General features: G+C 38.2%; 1 non-coding gene across 1 annotated transcript; it reads left to right on the top strand.

Annotated features, from left to right (window-relative positions):
- Nucleotides 1-10,005: 10,005 nt before the first annotated feature.
- On the top strand, nt 10,006-10,112 carry LOC145583688 (small nucleolar RNA R71). The gene has a single exon (XR_014100287.1). It is a non-coding gene; the product is annotated as a small nucleolar RNA R71 (small nucleolar RNA).
- The last annotated feature ends 7,532 nt before the right edge of the window (nt 10,113-17,644 follow it).

The raw sequence follows: 17,644 nt of genomic DNA, 5'->3' as shown, positions 1-17,644 counted from the left end.
ATGTTACTAGAAGCTTCAACTTGAACATCAATGATGGAACTTGTCTTCTACAATGATTGAGAATGAAATTTCCAAGCTAATAATTATAATCTAACTAATGATTGAGAATATTTGTGTTTCTACAATTGCAAACTAAGAGGAAGCACTCAAAACTTGGTTGTCGTACAAATGAGCTCCCTTGGTTATTTATATAGACCCCCCAAATAAAAAGGACGGAGAAAACAAGAGTCGGGCACGGCTACAGGTCAGCACGGATGTGCAGAGGTTGGCACGGACGTGCAGCTATACCTGCACGGACGTGCTGAGGTTGGCACGGGCGTGCACCTGGGGGGCATAAGGTACTGTTTTAGTCAGGGCATCCTGCACGGACGTGCCAAATATGGCACGGACGTGCAGGCCTCGAAAGCAGTAGGCAGTAGCTTCTGGTCGTGCTGGAACACTTCTGCACGGACGTGCAAAGTATGGCACGTCCGTGCAGACTCTCTAAGGCCTTTACCTTCACTTTTCTTCGGTTTTGCTCCATTGTTTCGGCTTCTAACCTCAGTTTATCATCCTAATGCCTCAAATGGTCGTCTTTGAACCTAAAAACCCAACAAAAACACTAACAACCCGTGAAGCAAGGGATACACAAAAGTTGAACAAAAATAGAGTAAAAGTGAACCAAAATGGCAATATACCAAGTAAACAAGGTTCGAAATCACTCTAAAATCGTATCAAATAACAAGTTATCAAATCCCCCCAAGCTAAGCTTTTGCTAGTCCTCGAGCAAAACAAACATGTCAAATCGAGAAGGAAGATTACTTGCTAATGATCAAACCAAGAAAAGATACTTAAAGAGGAAACACAAACACAAATCCGCATGGCAAGAACCATAAACACTTTTAGCACAAGTGAAAAGCAATTTAAACCCCTAAGTCGCCTAAGAGGACGAGTTTTTATCTCGTGAGGGTTTCCCTTGAGCTTAACCCACAACTCACACAAACCATGCCAAAATTATCATAACACATCATTATCATCAAGGTGATCAATACACACCAAAACCAATGTTTTTATTGCCCAAGTCAACTCATCGGGATATAAATCACAAGCGAGACAAGTGAGCGACTTTCAAGAATTACCAATCATACAAATGTGCACATGAGTTGGGGGTAGAGAGGAGAATTAAGAAAGGTTGCACTAGGATACTCCCTTATACCTTTTACTAGTTCATTAGAGAACGTCTAGATATTCCAAAGTTGCAAAAAGCCCTCTTTCGGTTATAAAATCTCAAAATGCAAGTCCACCTCCCAAAATGCACTCCCAAGCCCTTTCAACTACGCTGTTATTGGGAAATTTACACAAGAAACATCTTAATAGATAGTGTGTGGGAGGCACCCACAAATTGACCTTTAGAGAAGAAAAAGTGAAAACTTTGAGAAATTTGGAGGAGCTTTTGATCTCCTTTTCTTTTTCTATTTTTTTTTTTACATTCATTGCCCTCGCCTCTTTTAACTGTGAGCGGCTCTTTCTTTTATTCGATACATGTGGCTTATTATGCCACTTATTACACAAGATACAAATAGAACCAATTCCCTAATAGAGTTTCATTTAGGGGGAGGAGGGGAGGAACATCAAGGGCACAAGGGACCGCAATTCGATTCAAACATATCCTACTTTGGCAAATTTGACAATATCCTATACTAGACGTGCAATTGAGCATTCATCGGTTTTCATTTCATATACTCTAATGCAATCAAGATTAATAAGCCTCTAAATGACCCCAACTCTTGCACACACCCTTCTAAAAGAACTTTTACTCATCACTCAAGAGTCAAGCAAGTAAATCATATAAGCATCGTCATTTGAGTCTCATCCAAGGGCCATTTTTCCATTTTTTTATTTTTTTTATTTATTTTTTTATTTTTTATTTTTTATTTATTTTTACTAGAGGTTGCTAGAAAACAAGAATAGATAAAAAGTTAAGAAAATTAAGCTAATCATAAAAAAAAAATAAAATTGAAGCACAACTATACATCTAAATAAATAAAGAGAGAAGAGAAGAGAAGTATTCACATATTAAGAGATTTGGATTTAGGGTGTTGGATTTCAAAGGGAGCAAATTTGGATGTTTAGGGGTTTTGGATGCTAGGGGAGGGAACAAACAACATGCAAAGTTTATACCAACAAGAACATACAAGAACCAACATATGAACCGAAGAGAAAGACTCCCCCCAAGCTATCATAAACATTGTCCCCAATGTTAAAATAATTAAAGCACAAGAAGGGGAAGAAAGAGAACTAACTCATTGGCTCGGGCCTCCTTGGGAGCTTAAGCCCCCGGGGTACCAATGTCGGTAGACGTTCTGGAATTCACCCAATTCCGATCGAAGATCCTCAAAGCTTGTCCTCATATTGTCGTAGGAGGACCTCATGTCTTCGTGAGACTTTCTCATAGTCTCGAACTCGGTGGACATGTGGTTGAACCCGGCATTCATTATTTGCATTTGTTGCTCGAAGGAAAGGGGTGGGTTGCCCTCACCCATGCCTTGACCTTGGTACCCTTCTTGGTACCCTTGTTGGTGCTCATATTGTTGTTGTTGTTGGAATTGTTGTTGTTGCGGTTGTTCTTGCTCTTGCTCATGCTCTTCTTCATCATCACCGAGAATCCAAGGGTGGTCCCTCTCGAAGACCCAGTTGCCCTCGTCGTAGATGAAGGTCCGCTCCGGATCGGGGAGGTAGGCATAGGGGCGGCCACTCACGTGCCACAAGTAAGGATGCGGCCCTTCCACGTCCGCAACCCATCTCATGGTCCTAAGCGACTGCATGCCTAGCTGCATCGGCCCTGGGCAAACCTGCTCATATGCAAAATCAAGGTTAAGAGCAGAAGCAATAATAGTGATCATGCCACCAATGGTGATGTTGCCGGACCCAGTGGCAACATCCTCTAGGTGATCGACAAACCAGGCCCCTACATCTAGGGCCGTACTACCCTCGCTCAATTGCCATAGGAAGTGAAGCTCCCTAGTGGACACTACACCAGAACTATCATCTCTAGCGAACGTCGTGTTCGCTATGGTGCGCTGTGATATCCTAAAGGCGGGGTGGATTATGACCGTAGCTTTATCAGTCCTAGGGTTGTAGTGGAAAAGGCCGGTGATCTTCCTCCAAAACTCACCCGCACAATAGTTACGGGGGGGCCTATCCTTTGGTCCTATGGTGCCGTTAATTGGCCACCCAAAAGCTTGGTTCACCCTCTTTATGTTCAAGTTATGTTGGGTGTTCATGAGTTGGAAGGTAAGGCGGCGGGGGGATCTGTTGTTGTCTCGTTGCACTTGAAGGGTGGAGAGGAATTCAAGTGTCAACCTTTTGTAGGTCGGGGCGCTTAAATCTAGCCAATTTCCTAAGCCACAACCCTCGAAAAGCATCCTAACATCGTCCCCTACCCCTAAAGCCTCGGCAACACTCTCGTCATAAAACTTTGTAGGTCGAACTCTCCTCCTACTTATTCTTATATAGTTGTTCAAAAATGTTGGGTCATTGAACACGATTCCCATAGTGTCCACTTGTGGTGGATCAACGGGAGGAGGAGGAGAGGGGTTGTGGTACCTAGCATCCGTGTTTCTAGGTCGATTTCTTTTGGACATGGTCGGTCTTAATGCAATGCAATCAAACAAACCAAGACAAAATAATCACCTCGCAACCACACAAAGAGACTAAGTCCACAAGTCGACCAACCAAAGCTCAAACAAGGCCAATGAACACAACACAATCAAGTCAAGTTCTAAGTCTCCCACCTAAAACAAGCAAATCACCAAGCAACAAAGACCACTTCAACAATGCATCTACAACAATTCTACATCGATTTCATGCAATATTATCAAACAAACCAACACAACAATCCACCTAAATAAGCATGTTCTTCCTTCATGAAAATCAATTTTTCAACCTCACTTACAAAAAATCCAATTCTCAAAACACACCAAAATCCATTCAAACTCAATAATGCTTTTCAATTATCAACTATCAATCACTCACAACCAATTCAAACAAACTTTCTCAAGCAATTTCATGAAAAAATTCAAGGAATTAAACATGAATTTAGTGAAATGGAGGAATGATTATACCGAGCTTATCGTGGGTGTAAAACCCGCAAATGAACCTTTCTAACCTTCCTTTTGCTTACTTGAACTTACTCCTTCAACCAATTGTCTTGAACTTTAAGTCCAAAGAAAACCCCCAAATTGATTTTTCAAGGTTAGGGTTTGAGTATTTTGGGTGATTTTTGGGTTTGAATGTGGGAAAAGGAGTAGTAGATTGTGAAAATGTTGAAATGGAGTGAATATTTTGGAGAAAATTGTTGAATTTGGGTGAGGATGGAGAATTGAGTGGGTTTTGAAGGAGGAAGTAAGAGTTTTAGAGAGAGGAGGAGTGAGAATTGTGAGATAGAGAAATAAGAATGAGTGAATTTTTTTTTTTTTTCGTTATAACCGTGCTGCTGCCAGCCATTTTCGGGGCGGCACGGACGTGCAACAATTGGCACGGACGTGCAGCCTCAGACAGAAACGTGGGTAGGGTACTGACTTATTTGGCACGGACGTGCAATATGAGGCACGGACGTGCTTCGTTGCACGGACGTGCGTAATTTGGCACGGACGTGCAGCCTCAGACAGAAACTTAGATAACATACTGACTTGTTCAGCACGGACGTGCTTAGCCACCTTGCACGGACGTGCTTAATTTGGCACGCCCGTGCCAATATGGAGAAATTTATGTCAAAATTTCTGATTGCTTCTGACTGCCTCTGCACGGACGTGCGATGCTCTACACGTCCGTGCAGACCTGATGCTGCACGATCCTTTCCCTTTTTTTTTATTTTTTTTTTATTTTTAATAATAGTAATAGTAAGGCATAATAATAATAAGATTATTATCATTACCATTATTATTATTATTATTATTATTATTATTATTATTATTATTATTATTATTATTATTATTATTATTATTATTATTATTATTATTATTATTATTATTATTATCTACTACTTCACTTCCACAAAAACCTTTTCTTACTTTTCTTTTCATCAACACCTACAAAAGACATTGAGAGAAAAGTTAGTAATAGTAAGAGTGATGGAAATTAAACAATAGTTTGTGAGAGAGAGAGAGTTGAGAAACTCGGGTTGCCTCCCGGAAGCGCTCTTTTAACGTCACTAGCTTGACGACATTGCGAGATCAATGAGAGTAGGGAACATCAAACTCATTAAGGTGAACAAACTTGGCTTCCTCATGCACAAAACCGTCAAAGTATGCCTTAAGCCTTTGGCCATTCACTTTGAACGGTTCACCATTCATTTAAGATTTCTATTGCTCCATATGGAAACACCTTCTTAACGGTGAAAGGTCCACTCCATCTTGACTTAAGCTTACCCGGAAACAACTTTAACCGGGAATTGAAAAGTAGGACCTTATCACCTTCCTTAAACTCCCTTTTGCTAATATGCTTGTCATGCCAAGCCTTGGTCTTTTCCTTGTAAATCCTTGCACTCTCATATGCATCCATTCTTAATTCTTCCAAGGCGTGGAGGTCAAGCAACCTCTTCTCACCGGCGCTTTGAAGGTCGAAATTCAATGTTTTGATAGCCCAATGAGCCCGATGCTCAAGTTCTACCGGCAAGTGGCATGACTTCCCATAAACAAGCTTGTATGGTGTGGTGCCAATAGGAGTTTTGAACGCGGTGCGATAGGCCCATAGAGCATCATCAAGCTTTGTAGACCAATCTTTTCTAGACCTATCCACCGTTTTCTCAAGGATCATTTTTACCTCCCGGTTTGAAATTTCAGCTTGACCACTTGTTTGGGGGTGGTAAGCTAATGACACCTTGTGCCTCACACCATATTTCTCAAGGAGAGCTCGAAAGGATCGCTTTGCAAAGTGTGAACCTCCATCACTAATCACAGCCCGGGGCACTCCAAACCTTGGAAAAATTACTCTTTTGAAGAGCTTGACCACAACCTTAGCATCATTAGTAGGAGATGCAACCGCTTCCACCCACTTTGATACGTAATCGACGGCCACTATAATGAACTTGTTCCCAAAAGAGCTCGGGAAAGGCCCCATAAAATCGATGCCCCATACATCAAAAATTTCAAGTTCAAGGATGTTGTTCAAAGGCATTTCATTTCTTTTTGAAATATTACCGGTTCTTTGACACCGGTCACAAGCTTTCACCACACCCCACACATCTTTGAACATTGTTGGCCAAAAGAAACCGCATTGCAATATTTTCGCCAAGGTCTTGTTGGCACACATATGTCCTCCACAAGATGAGGAGTGACACATTGTGATAACATCTTCAATTTCATTATCCGAGACACACCTTCTAAAAAGGCCATCAACACCTTGTTTGAAGAGCAAGGGGTCGTCCCAAAAGTATTGGCGAACATATGAAGAAACTTCCTTTTTTGTTGATAGGAGAGGTCAGGAGGGAGAATAGAGCAAGACAAGTAGTTTGCAATGTCCGCAAACCATGGTGCTGGTGCTTGGAGAATAACAAATAGTTGATCATCCGGGAATGAATCGTCGATTGGCAAGTTATCAAGATCACCTACAAGGATAGGCAACCGTGAAAGATGATCGGCCACCACATTTTCGGCACCCTTCTTGCCCCTAATCTCAATGTCATAGTCTTGTAAGAGCAAGACCCACCGTATCAATCTTGGCTTTGGTTCCTTCTTGGACAAGAGGTACTTCAAGGCCGCATGGTCGTTGAAGATTATGACTTTAGATCCCAACAAGTATGACCTAAACTTCTCAATTGCATGAACAATGGCTAGAAACTCCTTTTCCGTGGTTGTGTAATTCCTTTGTGCATCATCCAAAGTTTTGCTAGTGTAGTAGATAGCATGGAGCTTCTTATCCTTCCTTTGTCCAAGAACGGACCCAATGGCAAAATCCGAAGCATCACACATAAGCTCAAAAGGAAGCTCCCAATTAGGGGGTTGAATGATAGGAGCCGAAATCAATGCCTCCTTCAACCTATCAAATGCTAGCAAACAATCATTAGTAAACACAAAAGGGGCATCCTTTACCAACAATTGAGTGAGCGGCTTTGCAATTTTTGAAAAATCCTTTATGAACCGACGGTAAAAACCCGCGTGTCCAAGAAAGCTCCTTATCCCCTTCACATTTGCAGGGGGTGGGAGGCGCTCAATGACCTCAATTTTGGCACGATCTACTTCAATGCCCCTACTAGAAATTACATGACCAAGAACAATTCCTTCTTCTACCATGAAATGACATTTTTCCAAATTCACCTCTTGACATCTTTTCAATACTTTAATCAAATTTGAAAGGCAAATGTCAAAAGATGAACCAAAAACAGAAAAGTCATCCATGAATACTTCAATTGATGATTCAAGCATGTCGGAAAAAATAGACATCATACACCTTTGAAATGTGGAAGGTGCATTACAAAGTCCAAATGGCATCCTTCGATAAGCAAAGGTGCCAAAAAGGCATGTGAATGTAGTCTTCTCTTGATCCTCGGGTTGGATTGGGATTTGGAAGAATCCCGAGTATCCATCTAAGAAACAATAGTGACTATGTGATGCTAGTCTTTCCAATATTTGATCGATGAAGGGGAGTGGGAAGTGGTCTTTCCGGGTGGACTTATTCAATTTTCGATAATCAATACACATCCTCCACCCGGTGACCGACCTCGTAGAAATGGTCTCACCCTTATCATTCTTGATGATGGTCATGCCTCCTTTTTTAGGCACAACTTGAACCGGGCTAACCCACTTACTATCGGAGATAGGGTAGATTATGCCCGCTTCAAGAAGTTTTAAAACTTCTTTTTTCACAACTTCTTTCATGTTTGGATTGAGCCTTCTTTGGTGCTCAATCGAGGAAGCATGATCATCATCAAGTAAAATCTTATGCATGCATATAGTAGGACTTATCCCCTTGATGTCATCAATTTTGTACCCAATGACACCTCTATACTCCCTTAAAACAACTAGGAGTTTCCCAAGAGAGGTATCATCAAGTTTAGCATTGACAATAACGGGATAATTCTCACTATTATCAAGAAAAGCATATTTAAGTAAAGGAGGAAGGGGTTTAAGTTCAACCTTGTGAGGAGGCGTAGTCATCTCCTCTTTTACCTCCACATTAAGCACTTCCACTTTCTTTTCGTTGTGGACTAAAGGTTGGTTGAGCAAAAGATCATACCCCCTCGTTTCTTCACCTTCCTCAACTAAGCCTCCCGTTAGGATAGCTTGTAAAGGATCTCCTTCAAACAAATTTTCTTGGAACTTCTCTAAGTCCCTTTCCAATGTATCAACTCTATGAACTTCATCATACAATGGCTTTTTCAATGTTTGTGGGAGTGAAAATGATATTTTCTCATCTCCCACATTCAAGGTCAATCTTCCTTGCTTCATATCAATCACAACACCCGCGGTGTTCAAAAACGGTCTTCCCAAAATTAGGGGCACCGTATTATCTTCTTCCATTTCCATTACCACAAAATCACATGGCACAAATACTCTTCCAACTTAAACCGGTACATATTCAAGAATTCCCAAAGGTAGCCTAACCGTGCGGTCGGCCAATTGTAAGGACATTCTTGTTGGCTTCAAGTCTCCCACTTTCAAACTCTTAGCAATAGAATAGGGCATCAAACTCACACTTGCCCCAAGATCACATAAAGCATCCATAGCCTCTAAATCTCCAATCTTCACCGGTATTGCATAGCTACCGAGGTCACCAAGCTTTTGAGGGAGCTTGTTTTGAATGATTGCACTTACCTCCTTAGGAAGGGAGATGGTTGCACTCTCTTCAAGCCTACTCTTGTTGGATAAAAGATCCTTCAAAAATTTTGCATATGTAGGCATTTGTGACATAGCATGAAGAAAGGGGATATTCACTTGAAGTCCTCTCATGACTTCAAGAAAGTTTGAAAATTTTTCATTCAATTTCTTTTCAACAATCCTATGAGGGAATGGAATGGGAGGCTTGTATACTTTCATAGGGGGCTTTTCTACCTTTTCCTCATCTTCCTCATTCTTACTTTGTGGCTCCTTTCTCTCAACATCAACTATCTCATTTTCAAACTCATCCTCATTTCTCACCACAACTCCCTCATCTCTCTTTTATGGCTCCTCTTCACTCATAATCGGCCCTTCATAACCTCTCCCCGATCTCAAAGTAATGGCCTTAGCTTGCTCTTTTGGGTTCACAATCGTTGAGCTTGGGAAGTGACCACTAGGATTGGAGGATGAACTTCCAACTTGTTGCGCAATTTGAGCCAATTGATTCTCAATTATCTTGTTGTGTGCTTGAAGTTGTTGGATGTTCGCTTGCATATCCGCATTGCTTTTTCCTTGTTGTGTAATGAAGGTCTCAAGTGCGGCTTCAAGGCTAGATTTTTGAGGAGGTGGAGGAGCGGGTTGGTTATATTGTTGCCTTTGTTGGTTTTGGTCCCTTTGGTTAGGATGACGGTAAGGAGCTTGTTGGTTTTGTGGATGAGATTGGTTGCATTGGTTTTGAAGGGGGCCTTGATTTTGTTGTTTCCAACCCGTGTTTTGTTGGGGTTTCCAACCTTGATTGTAGGGTTGAGAGTATTGATCGTTTCTTTGCCCAATAGGCGCGGCTTGTTCTTGGTTAGTTGAGTTGCAATAGGAGGACAAGTGATCATTTCCTCCACAAGTTTCACAAGACATGACTTGTTGTGAAGAAGAGCTTGGAGATGTAAGGGTGGCTTGATCTAGCTTGTGAGCTAGCATGTCGAACTTTGATGCAATAAGGTCTATTGCACTAAGGTCGTGGATACCGCCCTTCTTTGCTTGAGGTTGCCGTCTATCACTTCCGTATGCATAGTGCTTTGCCACTTCTTCAATCATCTTGTATGCATCATCTACCGATAGCTTTTTAAGGCTACCACCAGCCCCGTTATCAAGGTTGGCCCTTGAAGTAGGAGTAAGACCATCATAAAATCTTTGAACAATGATCCATGATGTGAAACCATGGTGTGGGCATTTTCTAGTGTAGTCCTTGAAACGATCCCAAGCTTCACTTAAGGTTTCATCAATCTCTTGGTTGAAATTGGTGATTTTCCTTCTTAGTTCGGCAGTCTTTTCGGGTGGACAATACTTTCCAAGGAAAGCTCTAGTGACTTCATCCCATGTGGTCAATGATCCCTCTTCTACCGTTCTCAACCAATGCTTTGCTTTGTCACGGAAGGAGAATTGAAACATGTGCATACGAATGAACTCTTCCGTGATATTGTTTTGCTTGATGGTTGTGTACAATTCGAGAAAGTTGTCCAAATGAGCAAAAGGACACTCATGAGAACTCCCACCAAATTTATCACTTTGTATCATACGGATGAGTTGAGGTGAAAGCTCAAAATTATTTGCATTCGTAGTAGGGAGACATATGCCACTCCGAATTGTGAAGGCATTGGGGTGGTCATAATCTCGTAAGAATGGTAGAGGAGGATGTTATCACCCATGTTATCTTCTTCGTTGGTTGCAAAGATTTCCTCCGGATCGGAATCCGAATATACAATAGAGAACTCGGGTGTGCCTTGCAAAAGCCTCCTCACGTTTCTTAAAGTCCTATTTAACTCTGGATCAACGGGAATAAGCGGTGATTGCTTACTCTTCTGTGTCATGCAAGGTCAAACAAAGCTAAGAAAAACGTTAGCAATGACTATCACAAGTTGAAGACACAAATATACAAAAATAAATAAGAGAAATCATGATACAAATATACACACTTAGACTCATTCAACAATAATACATTCAATGTGACTTTGCCTCCCCGGCAACGGCGCCAAAATTTGATAGGCAGTCGTTGAGCCTACCAAAGATAAAATCCTATCTTGGTCTCACTAGCTAATAGCAAGGGTAAGAAAGGGTCGAACCCAAGAGAGGCGTTGAATCAACCACCGAGATACTACCGCATAAATAAGCTAAATGAAGTCGAGATTGGTTTGGTTTTATGTAACAAGTGCTAGTTGAAGTCAACTAAAGTTAGGGGGAGATTAACAATATTTAGAGAGTTCTAGGGCTTGGGATATACCACTCAATTTCGTCACAAATCACAATTAGCAAGTAGCAAACAATGGTAATTTGAGGGGATAATATAGGAGAAGTCATCTAAAGCACCCAACTACTCTCTCAAGCTAGAGGGATTACTCGAATTATGAATACAACCTACTCTCATGGTTACAAAGCATAAAACAATTATTAAAGCATAATCACGATGACAAAAAACATTCCCTTGACTGGAAATTCCTATTCTCATGGCATTTCAAGTCAATTAAGCATGAGGGAGCTAACTCAAGTTCATCTCTCGATCCTTCGTTGAGAAAGCTTAGGTAATAGTTCTAGCAATGGCCATATACAAGAACTAAGCAATTAAACCACTTAAGCTCAACTAATTAACACCCAACAATTACCAAATTAACACATGCAACAAGTAATTAGTGGCTACATTGAGGGTTTTACCCAAACCCTAGAAAATTAGACTACTCACAATCCATGGAGATTAAAGCAATTAAGGATTTCAAGTAACTCATGAACAAGAATTAACTAAAGATTAAGCTAAATAACAATCTAAGCATACAAGAATTAAGCAAGATAATTAACAATCAAAGCAATTAAAATGGAAGAGAAGAGTGAGAAAATGTTACTAGAAGCTTCAACTTGAACATCAATGGTGGAACTTGTCTTCTACAATGATTGAGAATGAAATTTCCAAGCTAATAATTATAATCTAACTAATGATTGAGAATATTTGTGTTTCTACAATTGCAAACTAAGAGGAAGCACTCAAAACTTGGTTGCCGTACAAATGAGCTCCCTTGGTTATTTATATAGACCCCCAAATAAAAAGGACGGAGAAAACAAGAGTCGGGCACGGCTACAGGTCAGCACAGACGTGCTGAGGTTGGCACGGACGTGCAGCTATACCTGCACGGACGTGCTGAGGTTGGCACGGGCGTGCACCTGGGGGGCAGAAGGTACTGTTTTAGTCAGGGCATCCTGCACGGATGTGCCAAATATGGCACGGACGTGCAGGCCTCGAAAGCAGTAGGCAGTAGCTTCTGGTCCTGCTGGAACACTTCTGCACGGACGTGCAAAGTACGGCACGTCCGTGCAGACTCTCTAAGGCCTTTACCTTCACTTTTCTTCGGTTTTGCTCCATTGTTTCGGCTTTTAACCTCGGTTTATCATCCAAATGCCTCAAATGGTCGTCTTTGAACCTAAAAACCCAACAAAAACACTAACAACCCGTGAAGCAAGGGATACACAAAAGTTGAACAAAAATAGAGTAAAAGTGAACCAAAATGGCAATATACCAAGTAAACAAGGTTCGAAATCACTCTAAAATCGTATCAAATAACAAGTTATCAGTGCTTCTTGTTTATTTTTTAAGAATTATATGCAATCCATATATCTAAATGATTTTGTTTCTTAGATGACCTACACAAGTCTTTAATCAAGCATAGAAAAGACATAATCATGCGATCTTTGATCATTCATTGAGGAACGGAGTAAACGCAACAATTGTTGGATGGATGCGCTCAGGTATTGCCTATCATTGAAGCAGTATGTATAAGGCAACATTTTACCAGTGTGAAGATGGAATAAGATGAGGATACCCCAAAAGAAATGTCGTACAAGAAGAGAAAATCAATTTACCTTGATATAACTAGAGAAGAGCAAGTTGAAATAATAGATTAATTGTGTTAAGCTATGAATATATTATTCTTTTCTAATGTTATTTATGTTCAATTTACCAATTTCCTTAATTTTCATTGGTAGCAATTGCAAGTTGTTATGGCATGACGTTTTATTTTTATTAGGTTGTTTAAAATGTACTCCACTCCACCTGTTTTAAATGTTTTTAGCTATCATTTATTTAGACTATTTGAGCATCTCCAATATTTAAATTTTTTCTTTTCACATTCATAAGGTAATTTATTTACATACATAATTTAATTTATTAATATATTGTTTGTTTTGAAGAAATATTATATGCTGTACATTTTTTTTACGAATTAGGATGACACCACACAATATTTATATTCTATCTATGTTTGTTAATCTTAAAGGGAACACCCTTTCCGAATATGTCCTTATAAAAATTCTTATTTACTAAAAATATTTAGTAATATTGTTAAGGAAGTAAACAATTATTCAAAAAAAAAAAAAATGGATAAAAAATTATCAATGAAACTACCCACATCAATAATGCAGTTACTAAACCGTGATTAATATATGTTTCCTAGTAATTAAGCTAGATTGCATGCTACTATTATGATGTTCCGTGGTATTAGTCATTAGTCATGCAATTATCTTTGTATATATTGACTATAATGAGAATGATTAACTTTGAGGAAAATATTCTTTCCACCCACGTTCATCCATGGAGAAAAAAGTTAATATTTGGCCCTTAATTTGTTTGCTTAAAAAAAATAAAATAAAATAAAATAAACCCAAGCCCTTGACCTTTTTTTTAATTTTTCTTTTTTGGTAATTTTTATCTTCATAATTTTTATTATCTCTTCATAAATTAATAAAATCTTTTCATAAATTATTATCTCTTCATAATTTTGACGGGGAGTATCAATATTTTTCAATACATGTATTATGTAAATAAAAATATATATAAAAGTATATCCTTTTTTTAAAAAAAAAATAATATGTCACTCAAACTATAATATACTTGTAGAAGATAGGAAGGAATTACAAGTTGTATAAGTCTATAACATTAATATCCAAATCACGTACTTATGATATGATTGATAATATCAAGTTAAAAAAGAAGAAGATAGGAATAGGATAATATATCAAGTTTTGGGATTTCTTCAAAAAAAAAAAAAAAAAAAAAAAAAAAAAAAAAAAAACTAAAAAGGTTGGCATATATTAGTCATCGTGGGTTTGTCAAATAAATAGAGATATCATTTTTTTTTTAAAAGATAGGTACCATACTTTGTACGACTGTATTTCATGTTGAATTTTTTTTAATAGAGATATCACCTTTTCTGATAGAAGAAAACATTGAAAACTAATACACCAAAAACTTGTATTGCTGAATGCTGAAGAGTGAAGACCAATGAATTTATAGTAACAATACAACTCCGTAATAAATAATAGTACAAGGCTGTTTTTGTGACTTAATAGAAGAAAGGATACAGACTAATCTTGTAGTGAACCAAAAATAAAATGGCTAATTTTTTGGCAATTTAAATAAGATTTATTACCAAAAGATAGAAGAACACCATTACAAAGCCACATGAAGAAAATAAAGGTCGGCTCAAACCAGGCTAAGATACATAAGCTTCTTCTGGACAACATTAGCTATACACATTTCTATATAGGCTATTCTACGAAAACAGTAGTAGTGTCTTCACAATTACTCTGGAAAATTGATGAATGTCATTTATGACACTCATTTGGTAGCATTTTAGATGTTTTCCTTCTCTTTTATAGTTTTCTCCTTGAATAACGCCTTAGTTTCATTCATTTATGTTTTAGTTTCTTCATTTCTCTTATTTTGTGCTTTCTTGTGAAATAAGGGTATTTTCGTCTTTTCTACTTTACTCGCTTTACTTTCTTTCATTGTAGGACTTGCTTGGGGCTCGGGATTTACTTTGGAAGGTTTTCCAAGTCTTTTGGATGCTCGGGGCAAGGCCTCATATCATGTAGATGGCTAGAGTTCAAGATAAGAAGTAAGCTCCCACTCTTGGCAATAGCGCTCTCGTGCATCACCCTCATCACATGTCTTGGTCATGAACACACAAAAATGAAGTTTTCAAGGCTTCTCCCTTGTGAGCATTGCATGAGAGCATTGACTATAGGGATGCTTGGGCGCGCATGACTCATCGTGCACTTGCTGCTAGCCTTGTCGCACCACAACAAAGGGTAGCGTGTGCGTGCGCGCAGGCCCTACTGTGCGTGCGCACCACATGCTAGCTGAGCCTCTTTTGCTCCCTTGCTATATATACTTGGGATCTTTTTATTTTTAGGTGATGATGTTTTTTCTAGTACAATTAGAGAATTTCCAGATTTAGTAGAGAGAGAAAGTAGAGAGAGAAACACTTTAATACTTGATTTGTACTTCAATTACTTCAATTAAGCTTGGATTTCTTCCTTAATCAATGAAAATTAGTGAGATTTTCTTCCTTTAATTCTTCTCTATTGCTTTATTTTACTTTTGATTCATGTATGATTGCTTGGTTGTTGATCTTTTGGTTTAAAAGTTTGATTGATTTGACTTACTACTTGATTAAGCTTAAGATGATGATGATTGTGATTCAATTTGTTTTGTTCTTCAATCTTAATATGCCTAGTGAGTAGATTAGTTTCTAGGGAGATGGTGAAGCATGCATGAATGATGATCATTTCTAGTTGATGGTTCTTGATTGATTAGATTGTTGTAATTAAATTGGTTGATAGAATTGTGCATGTGATTGAATTGATTAGGAGTGATCAACCTTGATTTTCAAGCTAGATTACATTGTGATTTCTAATGACATGAACCCTTGATTTAGGAATTGCTTTTATTTTGATTGAATTTGATTGTGATTCTCCTTGTTAGTTTTTCTTAGTGAACCCTAGCTTGACTCCTAGGAGATAGCTTTTGAATCCTCTCGATTGCAATTACTATTTTCCTTTACAACGTTTGAATCAATCGAGTTTTCTTCATTTAGCATGATTATCTAAATTACATGTGGATCCTAAATCCCTAGTGTTTGTTGTATTGAATTTCTACATAGCTTAGTTTTTTGAGACCTTAGTCATACTCCGACTACCTCTTACTTTTCGAAATAGCTTGACCTAAGACTATAGCATCTAACCCCCCATTCCTAGTGGTTCGATCTTTGAGCTTCCCATTATACAAGTATTTTGATTAGTTGATTGATTACAAATATTGTTTGACCCTAGGGAAGATTAGTTAAGACAACGACCTAGTTTTCCCCACGTCAAAAATTTTCTTGTTTCGTTGCAAACCACACATGATAAAAAGGCAAATTCAAGATGGTTAGAGCTTGATATGGAAATAATCCGGGTCAAAGTGATGTAATCTCACATAACCATCTTCACCTCCACAGACAAAGCTACATAAGTGCATACCACAACAACAGAAATACTTGAGAACATTTTCCATGAACCCTTATTATAACTTCCAAAGGAAAAAATAAAGATAAATAGATAAATAAAAAGCACTAAATACAGATTTAATCTAAGGAGATTATTTACCTTTTACCACTAGGATTGAACACCAATGCATTTACAGGTCCGAAATTCTCCTTAACACCTCCAATATCTGCTGTGAGGATCTACAATCAAAATAATACAAATAATTAATGAAGGAAAATCTTAAATTCAACAAGTTACAGTGAACATTGATTTTTTATTTGCAACCACATAAAAGTAATTGCTAAATTTACTAGGAAAAAAAAGTTAGGTGTTTTAGGTTTTTGGTTTATTTGCAAAAGCCTTGATACATGTTTGCTACAATTCTACTAAAATGTGTTGAATACAAGTTTAAAAGAAATACAATGCGCAATGCTTAAGCTATTAACATACTCATATATCACGTAAACTAGATTGACTACGGAAAATATGTAAAAAATTAAGCAAATTAATACTACAGGCATGAGCATTGGGGAGATTACATGCTCTTTCTTTGACCAATCATACATCATTACATGAAGGAATTGACATGTAAATGCAAGAAATCTTTACAAAGAAACAGTTTATACTATTTCATTTGTGGACCAAATGCAATTCAAAATATCAATAAGAGGATAAGTCCTTTCAGATCCAGTCTCATTTTTACCCATTCATACTAATAACAAAATCAATAATTCATTCACATAAAATAATTTATGTAATTTACCTTATTGTAGAATTTTGCCTCAAACTTTCTTGCACGATGATCTGTAGTTGTCACATGTGATGCTTCCTGACCACCTCTAAGCACAACCTATAGAATAAAACACAGTTCAAGCAATGACAATGCTGTAGTAGTCTCACAGTCGTAGGATGTATGAGAATATACGGACAAACAAATAACTCTGCTACACCAAATGCAAAATTTAGAGGTATCCTTAAATATCACCATCGCCCCTAATACTTCTTCTAAAAAGAATCATTCCCACCTCAAGCAGGATAATTAAAGTCAGATATAAGCAGTCATAATCCCGTCTAGTTTGTGGCTCTTATCTCTCATTGTCATATGCTAATCTGCAAGACATTAACATACACACACAAAATTGAAAAAAAATTAAAAAAAAACAGAGGAGAAATATCAAAGCCCATACTACCATCAAATTCTTTAATCTAAAGGTTCTTAGGTCAAACATTTATTGGCAGTTGATCATGTTGGTAGCAATTGCAGTGAAATGTATAGATAGGAGAAATCATGATTCAGCCCAAAAGTATATATTATACTCATAGCAATTTTAATGAGGATTAATGAACTGATAGTAATCCAAGCAATTAAAGAATCCTCATGATCGTTCATGGACTACTACATATTGACCAATTTTAATTGACAATGAAACTTCCACTTGCTCTTTACAACCATGAATCAGCCAAAACATTTTCTATTTATAAACTGATTTTAAAAAGCTTATACG

The sequence above is a fragment of the Chenopodium album genome, chromosome 15 (assembly GCF_948465745.1).
Source record: "Chenopodium album chromosome 15, dcCheAlbu1.1, whole genome shotgun sequence".
NCBI classification, from domain to species: domain Eukaryota; kingdom Viridiplantae; phylum Streptophyta; class Magnoliopsida; order Caryophyllales; family Amaranthaceae; genus Chenopodium; species Chenopodium album.
Note: the sequence above shows the minus strand (reverse complement) of the source record. Positions and strands in the feature narration are given on the sequence as shown.